Consider the following 24723-nt stretch of genomic DNA (forward strand, 5'->3'; position numbering starts at 1 on the left):
AAAAGTAGGGAATGAACATCTTTGGCAGTTCCACCTCTACTTTTACAGATACCAGAGGTGACAGCCTTATATTGAGGTGGCTTCTAAAGCCATGTTGAATGTGGAGCACCAAGGAGTTAACTTTGATAGTGTCCTCTTTGGTCAGCTCTTTTATTTATGGATTTGTTTTCAGCACTGATTAGATAGGATGCAGTAGATGCAGTAGACCTGTAAGCAGGTGGTAAAGTATTTGCCTGATCAGGACTACAAGAAAACTGTTTAGTGAATGAAGAAAACCAATGAAAAGACCAGCATAAAACTGCTATCTTGAGTTGCTGTTAGAAAATAAAATGCAGAACTTCACCTACCATGAAAATTTTATAGAATGAATATTAATGTTATGAAGAGAAGTAGGGTGGATTTGCATTATGTATTTGACTTGTCCCTGGAGCACAGAGACTGACACAGACTTGTGACTGCATTAACCATAGCCAAATTTTAATTGAAGATGATTGATTGTTGAGCATTCTGTTAATTAACCTCTTTATTCTGTATTTTCCTACGGAATCTGAAATGTCCCTTCAAAGTAAGTTTTCAAATTTAACCTTCAAAAAATATGGACATGATCTTCATTCACAAAAGATGCCTTATAATAGCAGTGCTGGAAAAATGAAAGAACAAATAGCAAGTATAATACAACTGGATTTGAGCTCAGAAATGTTTTCATGAAAACCAAAAAAAAATATTTCAATCCAGGCTAGTTACTTGTAATTTCAAAACCAGAAGCCCAGACCTCAGAAGCCATAAGGGACTGGTCCTCATAATACAGAGGTAAGCTCTCACAGCTCCATTTTAGCAACGAAAAGGCAACAAACATTGCTGGCTCTTCTTTTCCTAAAAGATATTCCCACATGAACAGGAGTAATTACATCCTGGATCTCTGGGGCGTCACAGAGATCACAGGACAATGTACTTCACAGCATGGACACCCATCCTGCTTGAGGAGCTGTGCCTAAGCAGTGCAGGCATAAACCTGTCAGCGCCACTTGGTTTCAGCAGCAGGAGATGGTCCTTGATCCTCATGTTTAGCAGAGATACTCCTCCAGGGCTGTGCAGTGAGAGCAGGCGGTGCTGTAAGACAGAATGACCTGCCAGCGTTTGGCTGAAGGGTGTGACTCTCCTCTTTCCGCAGCTCTGCTTGCATAGTGTCAGGCTTGAAATAAATGCATTGAACAGTACATGCTCTTCTACTACTTTGTTATGAAAACACTGGTGGTAGCGTTATAGCTGGGATGGGCTCAAGGCACAAGAGCAGCAGGGTTTTCAGGAAGCAATTCTATCTTCTATTAATTAGGAAATAATTACAAATATTTTTAAAATCACCTCACTCTGTAAATCATGCTTGTATTTCAAAACCAGGCCTTTTTTCTGTGTTAAACAGCCCCAACCTCTAAAAAATAACAAAAGAAAGCCTTTTTTTTTCTGAAAGGATCACTGCCAGAAAAATGTTTTTGCTAATGCTGCGATCTGTCCAGGCTGTGTGGCAGGGGTACACCAACTGGATATGCTAGCTGAGTAAGCTTTATTATTTCAGTGAATTTCAATTACTCTATTAAAATAAAGCAGACTGTTCACTTAAGAATGGAAGAAAAAAACTTATAGGAAAAATTTAGAACAAAAGACATCAGTGCCATGGTCTGATTTTAATTTAATCAAAGTTAAATCAAAATAAGCACAAATGGTAAATTAAGATAAGAACAAACAGTGTTTATAAAATGAGCGTAAGTCTTGGCTTGTAAATTGATACAAAAATAAAAATGAATAGGATATTCAGTATTGCCAAGCTAGTAGATTTCTAAAGTTAAATATGGGATTAATTAGAGTCCATTAATCTTCATTTTCCATCTGAATATATATAAAGAAATTTTATTTTATCAGCCTCATTGATCATTTTTACCATTTACATTTTTTAGTTTGCACAAACCACTCATGTATTGCTACATTCCTGTGTTTAATGGGAATATTTTCTGTAGGAAATCGTGCAAAAAATAGATTTGACATTGTACTGCTTCTGTCTTCACAAGTCCTTCTTTATCTTCGCATTCATTAGCTGACTGTTTGCAATATGAATTTATTTCAGTCTGCTTATTGCACCATCAAGGTCTTTAAATTAAGTTCTGCCCATGTACATGAAAAGACTTCTTAATTCGTAGTTTCACATTATACAGAGATTAACAGTAGAAGGTTATTAAACAGTGCAAGGTTATTAAGAGCATGTTTAATAATATTTGAATGATAGCAGAATCCCATGGAATCCCATTTTGGTATAACTTTATTAGCAACAGAAGTATTCAGCTAATTCCATGCTTTTTCCTAGAATGACCAATAATAAATTACTGCAAATCAGTATGCATTTTAAGCTCCTTTTCAGCTAGCAGTCAACAATTTTATGGTCTATTAGAGGCTGTGGTTGCTCAGTGTAAGTGTTGAGAAATGAATGCACTTTACCCATGGCAAAGCTAATAATAATATTACTATTTCACAGAATTTCTTTCTGGTTTATGTATAGTCATCGCAGATACATCTGGAAGTTTTTGAGTTCAAGCCTAGCATTCAGTAGGCTAATTTCCTAAACTCTGATGAGAGCCAGACCCCATCACATTTCACTTCGGTGTAATCCAGGGAGGAGCAGAATGGGGGGAAACACAAAGGCTCTATTAACTAAAGGTGCTAGAGGTGATAATTTCTGGATCTAACTGGGGCTTACAGTTAGTGACTCTGAGCTTTGTTACTAATTCTCAGCAAAAGGTCTTTGCTCCCAGAGCTCAGCTAACATCTGGGATAACCCAGGAGTGTGTTTCCCCCTGCTTTGCCACAGGCACCCACACGGACACTAACCCAACCAGACCTGTCACTAGGAAACCCTCTCAAGATCCCTTACAACACCTGTGCTGGAGGATGGTTCCACCATCAAACCACATGTCAGGTGTAAACATCTTAAACTGCCATGACTGTTTATCAAGTAATCATGTGTAAGCTCTTAATCAGCACCTACGCTGAAAACACCATAGACTTAGAGTAGTCAGCTAATACATGAAGAGCATATGCTTACACATATAAAACAAAACTTTTCTTCACCAAGCCCAGGTAATACTTTCCCTGTAAAGCTTCAAAATCTCACAACTGGTCTTAATTCTTATTCCTTTGTGATTTTCTCACAGGTTTCTGGTAAAACCAGCCTAGATGTGCAAATATGCACCTCTTTAAAAATATTTGTTCCAGTTTCCCTCTAGAAAAATAAAAGGCTGATTTACTATTGAAGGATAGACTTATTTTAATTTTGTAACCAAACTGTGCTTAATCCTAGAAGCCTTGTTTTAGCAGCACTTTTTTGTTTATTTAAATTCCCTACTATTGTACAGCATCTGCAGCATATCCTGTGGGATGCTCAAGTAGACAAGCTCCTGGCAGCTATCGATGCTTTTTAATCTTTGTATTGTCCAGTCCTACTCAGGCAAGGGCTGTAGTGTAGTTCCAGACTTCATTTTCTCTGGTGGCAAAACCAATTCAATGTATTTCCATCCTTTCTCACCGCAGTTACTCATTCTCCCCCTTGTACCACAATTTATCACCTCCTTAACCATGTCTGTGTTGCAGGACAATGTGTGTTCAGTGCCATGGTCTAAAATAGACTAATGAAATAATCTGGGTTGAAAAGACTTTTTTTTTTTTCTAGAGGATTTTTCTTATAGTAGAACATTTTGATGATTCTATTGAGTAAAATCTTATCAGTGACTCCACTGGCAGAACTGAGGAGATAAATATCAGTAAGGGAATGGAAGCAAGCCGCTCGAGAAGAAAACATTATCAGAAGGAAAACTGTTCATGGACCTCCATCCATAGATGCTGTAAGTTTTGGTTTATCCTCTGGAGGACCAGAATTTCTGTTTTCTGTGATACAGAAACCCTGCAGTACAAAGAAATCTTGAAAACAAATTTAGTAATATCACAGAGCTCTAAAAATCCACAGGATATTTTGGAAATCTTATTCAGAAGGGAAAATTGTTATTTGGTTCCTAATTCTATTGTGTACTCAGCTTTCTGACTAGCTCCTGAATTTGCAGCTCTGTAAGAGCTGACTTTGCACTTTCCATTTGAGAAACTATTTTTCTGATTCAGAAGAGGGTTTTGTTCCACCATCACACACAACTTTTGTTGGCCTGGCTCCTTTTTAGCCTAAGAGTGTGAGATAACTGACACAGAACAGACAGAAGCTTGAATACATAACCAGTGACATTGTCAAACACACAGTATTTCTGCACACTGTTCATAGGAATAGCCAAAAAGAAGTTGTTCAGTCCATGGCTGATTTCCCAAGAAGCAGTGAAAATCCTGGAGACACCTCGCCTTTTAGGCACAGGCAATAGGCATGCAGGGCATACCTACCCAGTTGGGGCGGTGATATTTTTAGGCTCACATTGAAGTACGGATAGCTTTGGTAGTGGTTACTTTGCAAAGAAGTATCTGGGTAGCTCAAGATAAACCAGTGCACTACAGGCTCACAGTCTCTGAGGAAGGGTAGAAGTCTGGCAAAATTGTTGAAGGAAATGGTGAAAAATAGGCACTATTTTAGCCCATGCATCACACGAGTAGAAACAAAGAGGAAGGCGAGGCCAAGGAGGTGACAAGCTGGGATGTCAGCCCGCAGGTGGGGTCAGGACCAGCCCCAGTCAGGGGACCAGGGTCAGACACTCCTGGGATGACCAGGCACACTGTGGGGATGGGGACAGGCCCAGGCCAGGCCATGGGCCCAGGGGCTGGCCCAGTGTGGTGGGGCCCACGGCCGGGCAGGTGGGGCTGTGGGGAGCTGGAAACTGGCCCTGCTGCCATGTCGCTAGGGGGGCTGACGGCCCCGGGGGCTGGCCCGGCGTCCGGGGTGGTGGACAGGGTGGGGGGAGCCACAGGGGTGGGCCGGGTAGGAAGGTCCTCCATGCCCTTCAGGTCATGACAGGCCAAGAGTCAGGTCAAGGAGTGATGGGGTGGGGGAGGATAATGTCACACGATAAATCTGCCAGAACTCATTTGCCATGGGTTAGGTGAGAAATGACAATGAAAAAACCCAAGCAGATTTAGCAGTTTGCTGAACGCAATTTGTTATGGTATTGATATTGATATAGAAATAAAACATAGTCTATGCCTCTAAGCCACTGAAAAGCAATCATAAAATTACTGCAACCAGTAAACACACCACAATGGAAACAGAAATGTGAAGTAATTTTTTAAGGCCTCGTCTTGCCCTGTATGTGAGAGAAGGGGAATCTGCTCTATTGTTAAAAAATGTCACAGAAAAGATTTTAGAGACAAAATTTCTGGCAAATATGTTTTCATTCAAGCCTGCCTGATCCTGCCTCCTTCCTGCTCACGCTACATTCCTGATTAAAAAATGCAGGGTTTGCTATGTCGCTCTCTCATTGCTTGACTTTTCCTCTTATCTCATGGGTCCCTGTGGGCTATTAGCACCCAAGGGGAAGATAAATATTTTGCCCCTTTCTGCCTTATTTTATGAATATGTAAAGCTGGTTGTTTTTTGTTGTTTGTTTGAGGGGTTTTGGGTTTTATTTTTAAAGGCAAATAAAGAGTCTATCAGGGTTTGTTTGGGGTTTTTTTCATGCCTTGAAAAAATAATTCCTCATTTTTACTAGAAGATTTTCTGAAGGACTTAAAAGCTCTCTACACCTTTCACAGCAGAGGGATGGGCAGTGGGTTTCACAGGGGCAGCGCCTGGGTGTTCAGGCAGGCGTGCCTGCCCTTCTCCCCCCACTGCCTGCTCCCCTCTTGTCCCACCACACCTCAGTCCCTGTGGTAAAGGAGATAGAGGAAGTAGAGACACTTACTCACACTGTTACATCAGCTTGTCCCTAACAAATCTGTCCATCTACAAACCTCTAAATGGGAGGACATGGTCCACAGAAGCATGGAGATGTGGGAGGGATCTGTTGTACCTGTTACTGTGCTTTCTTCTGAGTTCTCTTCATTCAAATTCTTTAATAAAAGAAAACAGTCTTGCTTTTCTCCATTATAAACCGCACTGTCCTTTGTTTGGAGATGGTTATGAGAAGATACACATGTTCTAAGCTACAGGATTTGACCTTTTTATTTTGAATTTGAGGTCAGAATGGGTCCTCTGCAATTCTATTACTGTTACTTTTGGAGAATTTATATTTTATATGAAGCTGGATCAAATAACTAAAACGTGCTTTTTCCCCAGCAATAGTTCTAATTACTGCTTAACTATAAAACTGAATGAGGAATTAGATGGGCAGTAGAACGACAGAGAGTTTGACATAGACATTCAAAATGAAAAATAAACTCAGCCAGGAGTGGAGGGGAGGAAAACAATAACATATGCAACCCATTTTATAATTCAGGACAGTCTCGAACACTTCAGCTATTGCTTCAGCTTGGCAGAACTGAAGCCAGAAAAAGGCAGATTACGAGAACTCCCCAGCTTTAGGGTTTATATGAAGACAAGGTGATTTATTTTGTTGGCTTTCTTTACTGAGCTTTATGTTCTGATTTGCTGATGTATAATTATGATAGTGGTTCCATAGGCATAATGTAAAAAGTCTTTCATTTCCAGGTATCACTTTCAAGCTGCCATTTCACAATGTGCTCTCCCTAACCACTCATTCCTGCCTCCCCATATTGTACCACCTCCACAGTTGTGTCAACACGACTGTTTGTGGAACTGCAATCTAAACTGGATCACTGAACTGATTTGGATTAAAATAACATTTGCTTTGGAGGGGACAGGGTGTGGGAATGAGCAACTGGGGGCAGAAAAGGGCTGAATGAGATAGGGAGAGGAGAAAGGATGGGCACTCATTAAGCTAGTATTACCACTGAAGTTGAGCTATTATGAAACTGTGAATTCATACTCACCTTTTAGCTAGCACAGCCATGCTTTTCACCTAGTATTAGTCAAATTAGACACACTGAACTCTCATTCCCATTGTATTTAGTGCAAACAAGGGGATAAATTCCATGAAGAGCTTATGAATTTAGTCAAGACTAGATCCATTCTACGTATTGTTCCTACTATACCAAATGAGTAAGTAGCAAACAACGCTACTGCCAATGTCTAACTCAGACTTCAGGGAGGTCAGTGAAGGTATATCTTGCTAAATAAGCAAGAGACAGGGAATGAACTCTGGCCCTGGTCTTAATCATCACCACAGATAGTTTGTTAACTCACTGCCCAGCTCAGCACTGGCCTGTCACATCTTGCTCATTCAGGGCAATTCTTATATAAGGACTGACCTGAAGCAGTGTGGGTACAGGTCAGCACAAACATGTGGACTTCAAGCCAGTTACTCATTTCTATCCCACTTCTGTCATGCAATACTGAGAGATCTGACAGCCCTTCCTTTGCTTTCAGCAGGCTTTAGGTCAGCACCCAGAAACTGGAAAGCCCAAACAAGTTATTCAGACTTGAATTTCACACAAAGAGACGTAAGCAATACAAATACACTTGTAGCCCCTCTGTATATTTTGCTTAAAATAGATCTGGGACTAAAGGAATTCAGGGACTGAATTAGAAACTGACTCAATGAAAAGATGATTCCTTCTTGTAAAAAGTCACTGTGATTACCCAGTGATCTGAAATAATAATTTAATGACATCAGTATGTCAAGTAAACAATTCCACAATGAAACACTGGAGTGACCCATATGTAATTCCGTTATTTATAGCACAAGTATCAACACTACATAAAATAGTAATTAAATATACTAGCTTATTTGCCATAGGTTAATCAAATGGCTGCTAAAATAATTGCTAATATGTCATCAGCTTGTATAATGCTTTTGTCATATCTTAAAATATTATTTCATGTATTTATGTCAGCTTTCTCCTAATAAACAATCATTTCCCGGATGCCCTATCAATCCACATAAATAAAAAGCTTAAGCAATATGCTAACTTGTAACAGTGGGGATACAGTTAAGTTTTTGTTATCAAAACACCCTTGGGATTATGGCTAGAAGCAAAGTGACTCTAACAGAAAAAGATATGACCTTATGTCCTCTTGTTAAGAAAATCAGCACAGACATATTAGCATTTCCTAATTTTCTATTAATTATTCTTTTAGTAGCCGTAGACCCATAAGTAGTTGCGATTTGCAATCTAGCCTGTTCTGTACTAGGATACAACTAAGTACAGTATCTAAGTTAACATATCAAAGTAATGTTTGAGGGAGGAAAAGAAGTCAAAATTTATGATTTCTCTGAATGTAATGCCTGTGAACGCTATTGATAGAGTAGTGGGTAATGTTTGTGAGGAGAGACATTCAAATGCTCTTACTTAATTCTGCTTAAGCAAAGGTTATTTTTCAACAAGGTTATGATTATCACTGTTGTAGACCAATTGGTGCCCTGTGTGTTATCTTTTGCCAAAAATACTATGTAATTCTTCATGTACTGTGGCTCCCATAGGGAACATTTGACAGTGAATGACCGTCCAGAAATATTTAATCAGGCCTGAATTTACCAGTTTCCTTCTAGCACAGGACACCATGATGTGTAAGCTTTTGCCTCCTATATCAGAGGAGTGTGCAAAGTGACTGTGCAGCTCCTCCTTCTGATCATGAATGTCTTTATCCTGTCAAGAAAAATAATCACTTTTCTCATATTATTCCAATTTCACCCACAAGCATGAGACAGGTAAATAAAAACAACAGAATTCACAATACAAAACTCACACTGCAAATTTTCTTGTTTTTTTTTTTTTTTTTTTTTTTTTTTTTCACAAAAGTGATTGCCAGATTCTAATTGGATGCAACCTGTATCATTTTGGAGGAATGAATCTACACTCTTTGCCTCAAAGAAGAGTTGCGAAGGGAATGATAGTCTTTGCCTACCTGCAAATGCCTCTGCTTTTTTATAACATCTAAACAATGTGGTCATAATAGAAAAGAAGACCCTGTGAACAATATCTCTGTAAGTGTGCGTATGAGGAGACACAGAGTTCAAAGTCTATGATTTAACTGACTCTTAGAAATGGAAGAAACAGAGCAAGATGATTTTCCAAATTCTGGAACAGGAAGACCCGCAGTGTCTAGTGTCACAACTGATTTCTGGGCCATGGTTTCACATTACAAAGAGTTTGCAGTGTCTAGTGTCACAACTGATTTCTGGGCCATGGTTTCACATTACAAAGAGTTTATCTGCAAGATTTTCAGCTCTATGTTCAACCTCACTGCACGGTGCCACAAACAATTTTTCAGCAGAGTTGAGGGTCTGCTTTCAGCCACGTGCCACAGTACAGGGTGGCAGGAGGAAAAAGGGAAAAGAGTATCTAAAGCCAGTGTTCTCACTGAGCATTTTATGCCATTAACCACATCTTGAATGTATTAATTTTCAGATGCTCACATTAGGCAAATCAAAAGACTAGAAAACTCAAGCTCTTCTAGAAAATTAGGACCTTTTAATAACAGTTCACACTAAGCTGCCAAAGATTGGCCTGTGGAAATTTATCAGTCACTCAAAAAAAAAAATTAAAAAAAAATCATATTTAGCTCTAGGAGTTATATATCTAATTCTCAAAGGTAAGGTATGCCAAAGGAGTAAGGAGTACAAAGATTATTCTTTATGGATTTTAGTTTGTCTCAGGCAAGAAATTTTGTTTTAATTAACTCTTCTGATGTACAGATATCAATTTCTTCTTGTAGGCATTGAAAAACTCTGTAGGAAAGTGGTGGGTTCCATAAATAAAACAAAGGAATTAAAATCTGCAAAACATTATTGGCAAACCTGACCAGGTAGTTTTTAAAGTTATAGCTAAAGTCACTGCAGACAGCAGGCTGAAGTTACTATGAAATAAAGTGTTTTGTGAAGAACACTTGCAGAAATATATTCCCTTATACATGCAAAACCAGAGTGAGAACTATTTCTAAAATACCTAGAAGCTGTGGATTTAAGCCAGTTTTCCAGCAACTTCATAACTAATAATATTTGTTTCTAACTAGAAAAAAATCAGCAAGACTGTCCAAATACATACGTTTTGCTTCAAAACTTAGCCGCAAAGTAATACAACTTCCTTAGATTCAGATTAAAAGCTACATTTAAAAACTTCAGCATACTGAATGGGGACCACCATAACCCCTGTTCAGGTATCAGTGAAAATTTTAACACAGTTTATTAATGCTTAAGAACAGTGATTTGAGTTTCCCCAGCATGAATCATGAAGCTGAGTAGGCAGTTAATGTCAGTCAGCTTTTGGTAAGTATGGAATGACATAAAATGGGTCATTTTAGTTATAAAAACTTAGGACCATTTTATGAAGTGCTATGTTGTTTGCTCCCAACAGCTTCAGTAGGTATTAAGGGTTGTCTGTATCTCAAAATTAGGGCTTGTTTTGCTAGAAGTTATGCTGATAAATTTTATAGGTAGATTGGTGCATATTATTAAAATTTATTAGAAGTAAATTGCTAAAAACTAATAAGCGTCCAGGAGAACAAAGAAAACAAGATGCTCAAGAACAAGATTCCTGGCTAGTGCAAATTAGAATAGTTCCTAGATTTCAAAGAACGTATATTAATCTGTATCTGCTAAAGACTTCATTCTGTAAGTACACAGATGCAGACAACACTTTAGTGAATTGATTTTTCCCCTGAGGGTCTACATACAGATTCCTGCTCATCCAGATTCCTGCTCATCCCAGCCGTTCTCACTCACAACTACCTGCACATTCAGAACCTACCCAATGTGATCAAGAGCGGGGAAAACAAAGTCGTATATTAACCAGAATCAGAGACCTGGAACTTTGGAAAAGGAATTTTTTGTTTTGTTGTTTTGATTTGTTGTTTTGTGGCACTTGAGGACTTCTAGTCTTCAAGTAGGAGCTTGAAGGTTTCTTTCTGAAAAGCAGTACTTTGGCTAGAGTCCCCTGACAGCAGTGACATCACTACTACTGTGTACATAGTAACCCTCAGAAAGCAAACCACCATGCTCACTTGTCCATGGACAATGAATTCTCTTCTGAAAGGTGCCAGACCAACAAACTGTAAGTCCAGATAAACAGTGAGCTTATAGAAAAGCAAGTAGTTTTTTACGGTTTTTACAAATATATCTGAAAGGAGATAGTGCTCATGTATTTCGCCAAAGACTAATTCCTCACCAGTAAATCCTGTATGGCAGCTGGTAGAAGCAAGACTAGCTTCATGTCTGAAATAGCTTGTGACACAGAATAATGAGAAGGATAGGCTGAACTGTTAAGAAATTAATATATTTCAAAGTACGTTTCATACATGAGGTCACTTCAGGAGGGCCTCAGGAGCTGGCAGCTTCAGCGGTGGAGGAGAGAGAAAGCTAAATTGATCTGAAACATGAGAGTGCTTACATTTTGTGCTCTCAAACTATCATCTCTGGAAACAGAAAAAAATAGCAAGAAGAGTCTGACAACAGTGGTCCCAAACTTTTATGATCAGATATGTCTGTTGTATTCTTACTCCCTTGATTTTATTTGCAGACTGCCTCATGGCCTTTTGCTTATGAAGGTTCATGGCAAGCAGTTTCAATGGTTTGAGGACCAGATGGGGGCAACTTCCCACAGTCTTTCATTAAATAGTCTGGGAATGGCATAATTTTCATCTACTGCTGATTACCATAGTAAAAATGTTTTATTTTGCAAAGACCTTACTGGACTACTTTGAATTGTCCTGAAATAAAATTGATGGCTCAGGGTCAAAGTCACAAATAATGGTTTACATGATAAGGACTATCTCTACAAGGAAGCCTAGAGATGTCTTTGTAACCCCCCTCCTCCTGATCACCACCAAATTTGTAGCTGAGAATTTTATTTGCTGTCTTTGGAGCTGAGCAGCTATTTTAATACTATTGCTTATATTCTTAATAATTTTAAATAGCAGTTTACTCAATTATTCTTTAAAAAGTGCCTTAGCTACCCACCAGATGAGTCCATCAAAGAACGCTTTATCTCTCTTGCTTCTTTGCTAAAAACTGACAAAAATTATTAAGAGGTAAATTGAATTCTGATGAGCATTTCTATTTTGTGATATCAATATTTCACTTCACATTTGGTAGAAAAACTAATTCTATATCCTTAATTTAATCATTCTGAAGTAGATTTTAGAAGGGAAAAATGCACGGATTTGAGAAATGGCAAAACAAAATGTATCACTGAAATTCAGCTGAAGGGTACCAACATCAGGCCATGCAGAGGAGCTGGTAGGGGACGTGTTACATTCTGCATCTAGTCACCTGGCATGTGTCAGCAACTTCAAGGTTACCTCTCATCTCATGAGAGGCATCAGCTTCCATTGAGCAAGGGGGGTACTATTACAGCAAGCTGAAATCCAGAATGGTTGTTCTCCACATTTGTAACGCTGTTTAAAGCATTTGTGCCTATCTCATAACCTCTTTCTCACCTAAGGACTTTTGCTATTTTACAGTCCAGGGTACAGTGCATGTGTGCTGTGCTTTGAAATATCTACTATCTGTACTTCACATACAGTTGAGACCTGAATTATTCCATAGTAAGTCAATTACTTATTCCGTTACAGGTTGTCCCTTGCCTATAGATTTCTTTCTACCCATGTTAGAATAGCTAAATCTTTTTGTATACTACTTTTATTAAACTTAAACCCTGTAGATATGTTGTCTTACTTGCCTTATATATTTTGTACCGAACTGTGGCTTAATAATAATAAAAAATATATTTATCTTTTCTGTAAATTGACACTCCCCTCCCCCTGGAAATATCCAGATATTTAAGAGACTTCTGGACACATAATGATCTTGAAAGACTTTTGGCATACAAAAAAGAGTTTGAAATCTGAAACAAAATCACCATATAAAGTAATAAATTATTGAGTATTGCCAGTCAGATCATACAGTTTGTTTCTTCAGCTCCAACAAGTCTATTTATCTTTTGAACTCAAAGATCTTTCCACTACTTAGTTATAATATAATCTACATGATTTTGGGACAATCTCTGAAGTGCAATAAATCCCACATTTTGCAAAAAAACCCTGTTGTATTTTCATGTTATGAATGGAAAGAGGTCAGTGGACTATTTTTCAATGGTACTTACCACCTAGAAGCACCCAGACCCACTGGACATGATGGAATGATCTTGCATTGAAGTCAAAATATGACCCAGTATATGTAGAATGTAAATGAGTTTACACAGAGTTTATCACCAATCCGGAATATATTTTCTTAAATTTCTTGCTATTGTAGCTTAGAATTTTATATTTTACTTAAAGATCTGCAGTTCACATTTAAATATGGAGGTGCTTTGAAAGCCAGCTGGTGAAAAAAACAAAACAAAAGTTTATTTTATTTATTAATTTCCATTAGACAACACAAGAGAATGCAAATAAAAGTTTCTACAACACATTTTTTACCAGGGTGTACCACCTCTGCTGTGCATTGGCTCACAAATTCCACCATTTACATTTTTGTTGGTAAACTAATAAAAGGTCAATGAGCTGTGGTAGTTTCCAGTTCAAACAAACCAAATGCATTTACGTATGAGATGTATCCATGGCTTTCATGCACTGCTTTATCAGTAGGAGTCAACAAGGAAAGATGTGGTTTCCCTGTGCAAGGCCAACATTCCACTCATACCAGCAGAGAGTAATGCTGCTGAGGTTACGGACATCCCTTCTGATGTTTCAAAGCCTCAAATTGAGATACAGTTGGTGGGCAGCAAAAGCCAAAGCAGTATAAAAGGCACAGAACACAGACATAGGAGCTCAAATTAATAAATCATTCCATTGAATTAAGCCCCTCTTTTCAAAGTGAATTCATGGGGCTCCTTGTTTCTTCAGCAGAAAAACTGAGCAGACACTAAGTTTCTGTACTGTTTGCATCTGCAGGTTTAAAATGAGTGGCATCATAGCATAAAAATCAGGAATAGTCACGAGGTACATGTATGGATTTATGCTGGAGCAGTAGGAAGACCGTTTTGGCAATAAGTTTTATCTATAACCCAACCACAAGGTGATAAATATTAAATACATTTGTCAAAAGCCATAGATGCAAGCCAAATAGTGTATTGCTTGTAGAAAATATGCACTTGGACTACTGACAACAGAACATATCTTCAAGGAGGCTGCATTTAGGGAACACACCTGTACAGCTTTATTCCACAACACTAAGTTACTTGGCAATTTTTAGTTCCTTTTCCTCTCCACATCTGTGCAGACTTGGAATCAAATACTTGCAATGAGTTTTTTGTACGTTTTGTGTATTGTTTTAATTTTAAGTACTTGGCTGGTAGTAAGTTCACAGTGGTAGGAGCATTAGAAACAAATTGAGAAGGCCACCTTCTATCTCAGCAAAAAAAAAAAACCAGCTAAAAATCAAGCTGAATATGAGCTGAAATAAATTCTGCAGACCATGAAGGTACCATTTGTATGAAATTAAAAGTTACCTGGGGATTCAACAACCCATTCCCCTTAACTTCAAAGAGTGAGTATCTTTAATATGTCAAAATACTAAGTGAGCATACTTTCTGAAGCTGCCATCCTCATTCTGATGTGTTGACAGGAAAACTAGGGAAGAAAACAAAATTTAAAAGGTGTCTGTAATTGTAATGGTATAAGGATGCCAAGAAGAACAAGAACAATTTGAAGTCAATGAATTTCTGAAATATGTAGAAGCTCTGTCAAAATATCATAACTTAGATTTTAGAGAGAAAGGTACTTTGAATACAAAGTGTAAGAGAGTCTTCTAACCAGAGAAACAACACAGCAGTCATGTTGCCTGCAATGAGAAATGCCTTATTAAATTAAAGGTTTCTTCCTCATTTTCTGTAGAAAGCGGAAAGAGGGAGATGAATGTCTGATTTTGTATGCAGAAAAATATTAACCAGAACTTTAGCTTTTATGTAATGCTTAATGCCCTTAGGCCTCAAAAGAGATGCCTAAGAAGGACAGTATTGCTCTCTGCACTTTTTGGACAAACGTTGGCCTATTCCTGCAGTCTTTGACTCTGGCAAGACTTCTGGTAGTGCCAAAATGACAACCACACTCACTCTGAGCCCAGGCAAAGCTGGGTCTGAGCTCCTCTGCTCTTTGGGGGACCAGGCCCTCTTTGCTAACAGGTCATTATATTGTATGAGAGGTAAGAAATTTTCTGGGGAAAACAAAAATTTTCTTTCTATCATATAGACGAAGTACTAGTGGCCAGATATCACCTTAAATCAAAACAATAAAATGTGAAATGCTCAGAGCCAAAACAAGATTAATGCTGTATTTTATTTTTTTTTTTTGGGGGGGGGAGAGGGGAAAGAGCTAGAAAAGAAGTGCAGAAGGCTTTTAAGCCTTAACTTCTAGCAAATAATTGGCAGCAAATGTCTAACAATTTATATGAGGGAATAAAAATATTCATTGTATGTGTATGTGTGTTGGCTTTGAATACCATGGTCACCCTCCAGCTAAGGAGCCATTTACATCTGCCAGCCAGCAGCCAGACACCAGCAGGGACTTGGCAGAGCCCTTATGGGCTCATTGTGTGCGAGTCCGGCCAGGGAGCAGAGCCAAGACTCCCTCTCGGGCTCTCCCCAGCAGCCAGAAGCAGTAGCTCCCCTTCGCAAGCTAAAAATGACCTCCCTACCTGCTGGCCGAGCCCAGAAAGGTGCTGATCTTGGGTCTGCTCAGATGGACACCACTCCTGCACAGCCCACCATGTGGCTCCTGTAACTGCCAGCATACGGTCTGCTAGCGGCTCTTTGACAAAATCTAATAGATTTCACGTGAAACTTCTCACTGCCTCAAAGTTTCAGCCTATGATTTACAAGCTTTTGGTGTATTACTGCAGTCCTGATATGTAAAGCAAAATAAAGATATTGAAAGAGTGTCTCCTTGTCTCCTCCTGCTGTTTATCCAGAAGAAAAAACAGCCTCCAACCACAAATCTGAAAATCTGGTGGAGCCTTTGACCTAGGGCAAAGTCAAAAACCCTTTCTTGCAAAGCTGTAGCAGAAGCAGAGAGGTGGTGGTACCTGAAGGAAAAGATGCTCATCTCAGTCCACCTGGTGCAGTGACTCCACAGGGCAGTTTGCTTTTATTTATTTCCTTCCAGTGAGGGAGAGGGAGTTGCTGGATGCAAGCTTTGCTGTACTCACCCACATGTGGGTTGTGGAGGGGAGCACATAGTGTGGTCCCACAATTGCCACAGGGTCAGCAGGGGATAAGGGAAAATAGATGTAGAAGAGGCCTTCCATTGAGCGTGGGGAATGAAGCTGGAAAAGACAAGCTTTTTCTCTGCCCTTAGGCCACCCAAGGCAGCTATGTGATGTGTAGTACCAGTGAGGAAACTTCCACAGCAAGCAAAAGCCTGTTGACCAGAGCCCAATTCCAGCAACAGCCTAGCCGCTGCACTAACGGAAAGGTGCAAATGAATCTACCTCTTCCTTTCCCATGGCATTTTAGAAAAAACTTGCTTTTATCTACATGTAAGTCATGTTTAGATGTTACCCACAGTCACATAATGTGATTCACTAGCATATTTACGAACTGAAGCAATTGTAAACACAGATATACGTTATACCTAGAATTATAAAGCACCCAAGGTCCAGTTCTGTAAACATGTGCTTTATCAGCAGATGTACAGTGTGTCATGACATTCACAGTGACGGACATATCTCCTTCAGTCACTCAATACATTGATCCTAAGCAAACATGATTATTCAGAAGGCTATGGCACATGCCGTTTTGTAATTCAGACGTGTGATCTTTAAACAACTCAGTAGGATTATATTTGCATTTTGCAAGTGGAAGATGAAATGGTGGCAGCAAGTCCATAATTAGCACTCCTCTTTTGTTTCTTCTAAATTTGATTTTTGCTCTTATTTTCTTCAGTCTCCAGAAAAATTTTTCTCAAGTGCGTATATGCTGCCAGATGATATTTTTACTGTCGTGTTCATTTTATACAGGTAAGTCCTTTGGAAGTGGGATATAAAAAATCATTTTGGGTCTAGCTAGGAAATGAGGTGGCAAGGGGTGGGCTACAGCTCAGATTTTCACAACCCTGAAAGGATTTTTGTGTTTGGAAATGAAGAAAAGAATATAAAGTTAGATTTCAAGGCCGTTAGAAGAAAAATGCAAAGTTTTAATGAGTTTTTATTGAATGTTGCCAATCACAGCAGTCAAGAACCATGAGTCAAGGAAAAATCAAAGAAATTGGCTTAAACATCAAATTTTACATGTGATAGATTTGGAGTTCTTTGTATTTATGTCTGGTTTTAAGACTTGGGCATTCTTTATAACAATGATGTCTAGAAAACTTCTATTAAAAAATAAAGAAAGGTCTATAGCTCAGGGAAATGGTGTTAAAGAAAAGCATAATCTTACAAAGCTCTGTAAACTGAAGTATTATCTAAAATTTTGGAATTGTGGAGTAAGTTCAGGACTACAAAATGCTGGGATAAGAGATACTTTCAACCTTTCATCACCAAAAATGGTGATGTTGGGTTTTAAAGTAAAAAAAAAAGCTTAATTTTCAAGGTTTTTGGGTTTTGTCTACAAAATCATTTTGAGGGGGGTACATTGCAGAAAATGTTCAAGTTCAAACATTATGATTAATAAAAAGCATTGTGATTTATCTTTATAACTAACCTTAGTCAGTAATTTAGTCTGGAGCATTTCAGAGCCCAGCACTAGCTTTATAAGTGCAGTGACTGAAAAATTTCATGGGAGCAGAGAAGTTCACCCTGCTCCTATGGAGTTTCTGATGTTCAATGGGAACAGGAAGGGAAATGGAGAGGGTCAAAAGCTCTCCTGAGGGCTTTCTGGGGAGTCAGGACTGTGCCAGGAGCAAGCGTCTCTCAAGTTTCAGGGGTTTCTGCAGCTCCATCTCTGAGAGGAAACTCTCTGGAGTGCAGGAAAAAGAAGTTTGAAACAGAAAATAAACTCCTTGAGCTATGTAAATCCCTCATTCAGTGGATGGGGAGATAATTTTGAAGTAGGTAGTGAATGAGCTTAGCGAATGGACAGATGGAAGCAGATGAGTGATGGGACAATGAATATGTAAGGAAAGAATGAGTGGTAGGTGTGATTTGAAAGGGCATAGCCCAGAGTTGCTGTCTTATAACCTTAACAAGACTCCCCAGGAAAAGATAAAAAGAAGCAGGAGAAACACCTGAGTCACCTGCAAGATCAGTTGTTGTCAAAACTGTCACTGCTTTTTTTCGTTCTCTCTGGTTTTTGGTTTTTAACATCTGCATCTTTTATGAAAGGATTGTAACAATTAAGCCTCAGAAACATACTGTCAGCCTTAATTCTAGTCTAATTAGGACTTATTTACTTGCTTGTCTGGGAACTCATGATCTCTTTGAATGGATCTTCTAGGTAGACACATGAACACCTCCAGCTCTGGTAGAATAAACTTACAATTCCTAAAGAGATTCAGGCTTGTATTCACTGGCCAATTCAGCTGGGATAGCTGAGGCAGCTTGCACCCACAACTATTCTCTGCCTCCCCCAGCAGTGGCTGAGCAGGACAGATATCTTAATTACCTCTGTTTACAGTTTGTCCTGTAGTCATAAACAGAAACTGGTAGTGGTTTTATGTTAATGCTGATCATACATTAATATGTCATGCTGGAAATTACAGCAATGAAGGATTGGATGTCAATCCTATTTAAGCTTCTTTTTTATTGTGGTTGAAACTTTGAGCAGGGTGGGCAGCTGGGACAATGGCCACTTCCCAGCTAAATCTTTTTCTAAACATGAGTCAAAACCCAGCTTTAAACAGTCTTCAGCTGAAGTCAATAATACTGAGATCTTAATAAGTTTCAGGCAGGCTGTTTTGTGGCTAGGAGACTCTGTTGCATATTACCAGCAATGGCAACAACGACTTACAAATGAATTGAAGTCAGTTTTTAAAACATCATCTGAAACACAACTCCTTGGGACTGGTAGTGTGAAGAATCCATGCTTATTCTGCATCAAACATTCCCGTGTGGAACCTGACTTTTATTTCTAGCATCATGTACCTACAGTAGCATCATTTACCTGGGACCGTAAAGGAGTGCATCAGAAAAGTATTTGAAAACAGTGTGGTGTACTGCAACCATCCAATTCTTTCACTGGTTTCCAAAGTAGTGAAAACTAAGCTTGTTATCTTAGACCTGTGTTTGTTCTGTATTGTTGACAACATGAAATAGAGTGTAGCCTCCTTTATCGCTTAAGGTTACAGAAAAATATCCAAAGTACCTAAATGATCCAGAAATTCCACTGTCAAAGGTAACACCTGCCCCTTTTGTGTCTAGGTCTAATTTAATGAGGTTTAAGATTCCAAGCCTTCAAGACACTTCAGAGAATGAGATTTGTGTATGAATGTAGGCAATTATGCCTAATGAGTTTAAAAACAAAAGGAGACAACAATTTAGTTAAAAACACTTTTGGGTAAGGCTACTTGTTTCTTAATACCCATGACAAGCTCTGTAGTTTTATCAACTTCTGTTGCTGCTTGTAAGATTTCCATAGGTAAAGAGGAACCTGACTATACAGGATGACAGAGAAAATCACTGCTGACAGAATGCTGCTTGAAGTACTTAAGTGAAGGAGAAATCACAAAGTTTTTCTTTCATTCTCATCTTTTTGCAGCAGATCAGGGAGCTACGTTATAGCAAATATATAGAGAAGGAGACAGAGAAGCAGCTTTTGTCAGAACAAAGGAAGAAAGGAGGGTATGTACTCAGCTACTCTTGGAAAAAAAGAGTTAACTGTGTATTGAACTGAACACCAGATTAAGTTATGACACACGAGTATTGTATCCTGCAACATAAAAGAGGAAAAGTGACTTTAAAATGGTGGCAATAGGGGAATGAATGAAAAAGATTTGCTACTCAGAACAAAATATAAAATGACTACCAAGAGAAGCTGCCTAATTCTGAAAATAAAGATTAAAATAGAGTCTGATAAAAAACTGCCACGACAACACAGTAAAGAAAACTGCAAGTGTTAGATGTTTTGGACTTCCACAAAACGTTATGAAGGATGGGGCAACATTAATGCACAGAGGTAAAGTGAGGATGAAATCACAGCTGTTCCAGTTCCATCGCTTGGTCAGTGGTCTTCAGTAACAGCGACTGCAGACCTCTCTGCAGAAAAGCAGGGGACGAAACAGAGGGAATTATTTTCCTCACATTGGTCAGCAGTGAAGTTAAAACCCTTAAATCTTTTTCTTTTTTCTGATTTTTATGACCTTGTTACCTCACCTTACACTAAAGAGTACTGTGTAAAACATAGTTGCTCTCTAGAAGCAGCACTGTTAACTCGGGTAAGGCGTTTTTGTAATAAAGCCAGTCTTGCAGTCATATCACATTAGAATGCATCCCGTTCAAAAGGAATGGGAACCCACAGCTCACCAGAAAAAATAATATCCATTCTGCTACTTTCTCTTCCTCCATAAGTAAGAAAATAAGAGTACGAAATAACTCTTCTAGTGACACAGTTCAATATGGTTGAAGTGTTACAATGTGTTACTTGAGTCATAACTGACAGGGTGCCAGCCTTACATTTGTTAGAGCAAACAGAGATCAGCTTTAAATTTCCATGCTGTTACGCAACCGTGATATTACTTAAAGGACTACTTGTACTCAAAACAAGAAAGGCCATCTACCTTCCTGTTACAGTGCTGACACAATTGTCTCTATTACAGTCACATATACACACACACACGTACATTTAAATGCACACATACTCTGCAGCATTTTAACTGCTTTAAGGAAGCACTCACTATTTGGCCTTCAAGGACCCTCCCTTGTTTTTACAGAAGTTTGAAACTTGGGGTTGCTGCAGCTAGTGAGGAGAGGTGACCATGTAGTCCAGCTGACCATGAGATTCGGTTCTCTACCGATCTCAGAAGTCAGCAGGACTTACGCACTAAAGTGTAAGAAAGCAATAGTTGGGTTTGCCTCTGCTATTTTCTCAAAGCTGATGACATTATAACTTGGCTTTCACTTTCGTTAATCAGTCATTAACACAGTCACTGTATTTACCAGGTCTCTGTTGGCTTTGTAGGAGGTACCTGCTAACAGCACAGTATACAGAAAAAATACTTTCAGTAATGTTGTTTGGAAGACTGTCAGCGAACAAAACTATTACATTACTACTGAGAGTAAGATGGGCTCCAGGTTTCATTGGGCAACAGGTTACCTTGCAATCTAGAAAAGACAGACCCTAGGATCTACCTCCAGGATAGCCCAAGTAATGGTTGTGCCTAGGTGTCACCAACATAGTCAGAAAGCAGACCAAACTGACAGAGTCTCCTGGAATCCAAAGAGGGGCTGGCCATGGAGCAGCTGCTTGCCTTTAGGTGCTGCAGCAACCAACTTCCTTTCAGAGCCTGAATCAAGACAGCAGTGCTGTTCTAGCTTAGCTTATCAGAGCAAATCATATGACTAATGATTAATCATTCAAGTATTTATCACTTCAGTATAATTTCTGCATACTATTATAGGGGTTGCATCTTCACTGGTGTGGCTTAGGCATGATTGGAGCTGACACTTGGGGAGCATCTTTCAGCAAAGGGCTTAAAGAGCTTGAGAGCCTGAATACTGACAACAGGTGAGGCTGCTGTTGGCTTGGAAGCAAACAGAGGAACAAGCCACGACAGCTGTGAGAGAAAGCAGAAGCAACACAATTTGATATCTTCTCCAGGCTGCCCCTTCAAGTCACCTCTGCAGACCCGGGGCTCTTCATTGCCCATGATTTCAAAAGGGAAGAAAGTTGGTGGCAGGCAATGTGGGCAAAGGGCCTGAACTCGACTGCCCTGAGCCATGTGCCACTCTGGCAGTGATGTGATACTGCTTGTACAGCCCCCGGAAATGTACTCCCCAGCTGGCTGTGCTCCATCTTTCCACCTCGCCATATGTTCCCCCATGCAAGCAGTGCAAACACTTCTGATATCCTCTTTTCTCAAGGAAGGGTTTGCCTCACCTTCTCCAGCAGGATAGCAGTGAAAGCATAAAGCAAACTGAAAGTGAGTCAAATGATGGCGTCTCTTTGGGTCACAGCATGTTAAGCTCATTTCTGTCCTTTAGTTTTTTCAGTCAAACCATCGGTAGGGAGAATTTCTTCTGAGATGACTGCATCACGGGACTTTTCCCTTTCTTCAGCTTTTGATGGAGTGTAACTTTCACCTTATTTCTCTTCTGGCAAACCTGCTTGGGGACAGCTAACTCTGGGAAAAAACTGCTATCATACTGGTATTTCTGGATTTCTCTACAGCCTCTCCATCAGCACAGGCTGTCTCTCCCATTTCATTTTTCTGTGTGGGCAACTGCAAGCATTTTCTCAGCCCAACTCCTTCCCTAGCTTTTTCCACTAGTTGCTTGTGGTTCAGGCTAGAAGACTTTTGCCCTACCAAATGTGTGTGAGCATTGGGTGGAAGAACATGCCCTACCCTTTCTCAGCTCCCTCTGAGAAAAAAAGCCAAGAAAAAACCCCTTCCACTAGGCCAAGTGGTGAAGCTATCAGATTAATTCAGGTTTTTTTCAGAGTTTGTTGCTATTGGTTTCCATGAAAGCCATCATCTACCTTTCCTTCACCTTGCAGTGAACAGAGAAGGGGGGCTATCACATAACTGTCAGGGCTAGAGACCAAGCATGTGATACTGACAAAAAAATTACTCCTTGGCTTATTGTTGAAGGCACAACAGAGCCTATCTGAATTCCAGTCCCTTCTCTCATCTTTGTTTTGTGTTTTAAGTAAAATAGCCATTGGGTGATACACAGAAATTGTCTCGGAAAGAGGAGCAATGGACTCCGTGCTCTCAGCTCTGTGCTATGCCCATTGAGATGCAGTATTATATCTCTCTCCATCTCATTTTCCAGTAAGGCTGGAATCTCTTCTGTACAGTAACTTTTAATTTTAACTAGTGGAGAGGAAAACATGGTAGACAATGCCACGGTCAGACAGGAGGTGTTGATCTGAGGGCACTGAATTGGGTTTTCCATTTCTGGAGTAGACACTCTGACCACGAAATTGTGAAAGAAGAACACTGCTTTATCCAGTTTTTTAAGAAGTGGAAACAATAACACTGCTTGAAGAGCCCAGTCCTGTGGGTATGTTGTCAGTGTGCTCTGATAATGTTTAATAGCTTAGGATCCCCTCGGCAATTATGCACAGTGAAGCTGAGCAGCTAGATTCCAATCAGACTTGTGAGAACTGAAGTCTTCACAAAGGGTGAGTGGGAAATGCACACAGTTCCCATCAAGGAGCTTGCAAGTCAAGGCAGTACCTAAATGGGAATCTTAAATTGCAGGTTTGGTCATATGCATTTGACTTTTTATGGGTTCTGATCCTTAAGTCCTGTCTTACATCCTAGCCCAACTTGTAATAATGCCTTCTTATGACTCCTATCATAAGAACAGAAAGGTTCTATCATGTTTACTGCTGATCAGTTTTGTGAAAGTGTGATAATGAATGACAGAGCAAATATGAAACAGTCGTAAGACCCACTTCTCACTCTAAGAAACAGGTCAGATGGCCATCAAATAAACAAGACCGATAAAACCCCTGTCATCCAGCCCTAGCATCTGTCCAGGAAGTCCTTGGTTGCCATATACAATCTCAGCCTTTTTCTCTACTGTCACTTACTGACATCTCATCCTCATAGGAGGAAGGCAACTTGAAATTCTACCTCTTAATCCCTCCAGGACCGAGTCCTTTCTGTTAGATAGATCAATGCCCTTCTCACTTTGGGTCATGTTCAGGCAGCTGTTACAAAGCCCATGCTCTCCAAGTGCCACGCGGCCAGAAGGTTGTCTTTTCTCTTCAAAAACTCCCCACATAAGGACAGAGCAGGAACAGAGTTTTCTGGTACGATTTAAAGGTCAGAAACTATCAGCCCTGTGTTTGTACATGGATGCTTTCTTGCCTGGACAAGCCAACATGATGCACATAGAGAGCAGTGCCATGATTACTCTCCCACTTCAGGCTACAGCTGGTGTTTGGCATTTGTCAGCTGGAAAGGAGCCAGTTATTTAGTTACCCAGTTATCAGCGTGTCTCCACAGGGGATCTCACAGACCAGCAGTACAGCCTTCCCTTCTCTCCCACCCTCCCAGCATGTGATGTGCAGCGCCCTGAGATGCCCCCATCACACAGCCACATGCACGCACATCAGACGCATGACTCCCGCACCCTGGACTGCTGCCACCCATCACTTGACCCAGTTCATGCTATCTCATACACAGTCATGGAAGTAACTGCACAGCTTGTACTCACATTCTTGTGAAGACTGCTTAAGCTTGTGGACAGAATGCATTTCACAAGATATGGCATGTATAATTTCTCCTGTTTAGGGTATATGTATATATTAAAATAAAGCTGTCTATAAGTGTTTGTGTGTGCTTGTCTGGGGATAACTGCATGCAGAACCAGGATTTGGTCTTAGGGCAAAAGTAAGAGAAGCACTACCCTGAAGGCATTTTAAAAAATATGATTCTTAATAAAGTGATGATAGTCCTATTTTTAATTTGGCTTCTGTGTCTGCTCAGTAATGATTTTTCATAACAATTTATTGGCCCCGGCTTTTTACTGTGCTCTTCCTGCTAACACTTTAGGAACAGTAAAAAGCCTTGGTCCTAAAATTTAGTGCTTTATAGTTGTCTTCTGGAGAGAAATATCAAAAAGTGGCTTGGGTTAGCCAGATTTTTCTGGCTGTCTCATTTCTGCTTGGCTCAAGGCTTACTTATTAGACATTTTC

The sequence above is a fragment of the Falco rusticolus genome, chromosome 2 (genome assembly GCF_015220075.1).
Source record: "Falco rusticolus isolate bFalRus1 chromosome 2, bFalRus1.pri, whole genome shotgun sequence".
Lineage (NCBI taxonomy): Eukaryota > Metazoa > Chordata > Aves > Falconiformes > Falconidae > Falco > Falco rusticolus.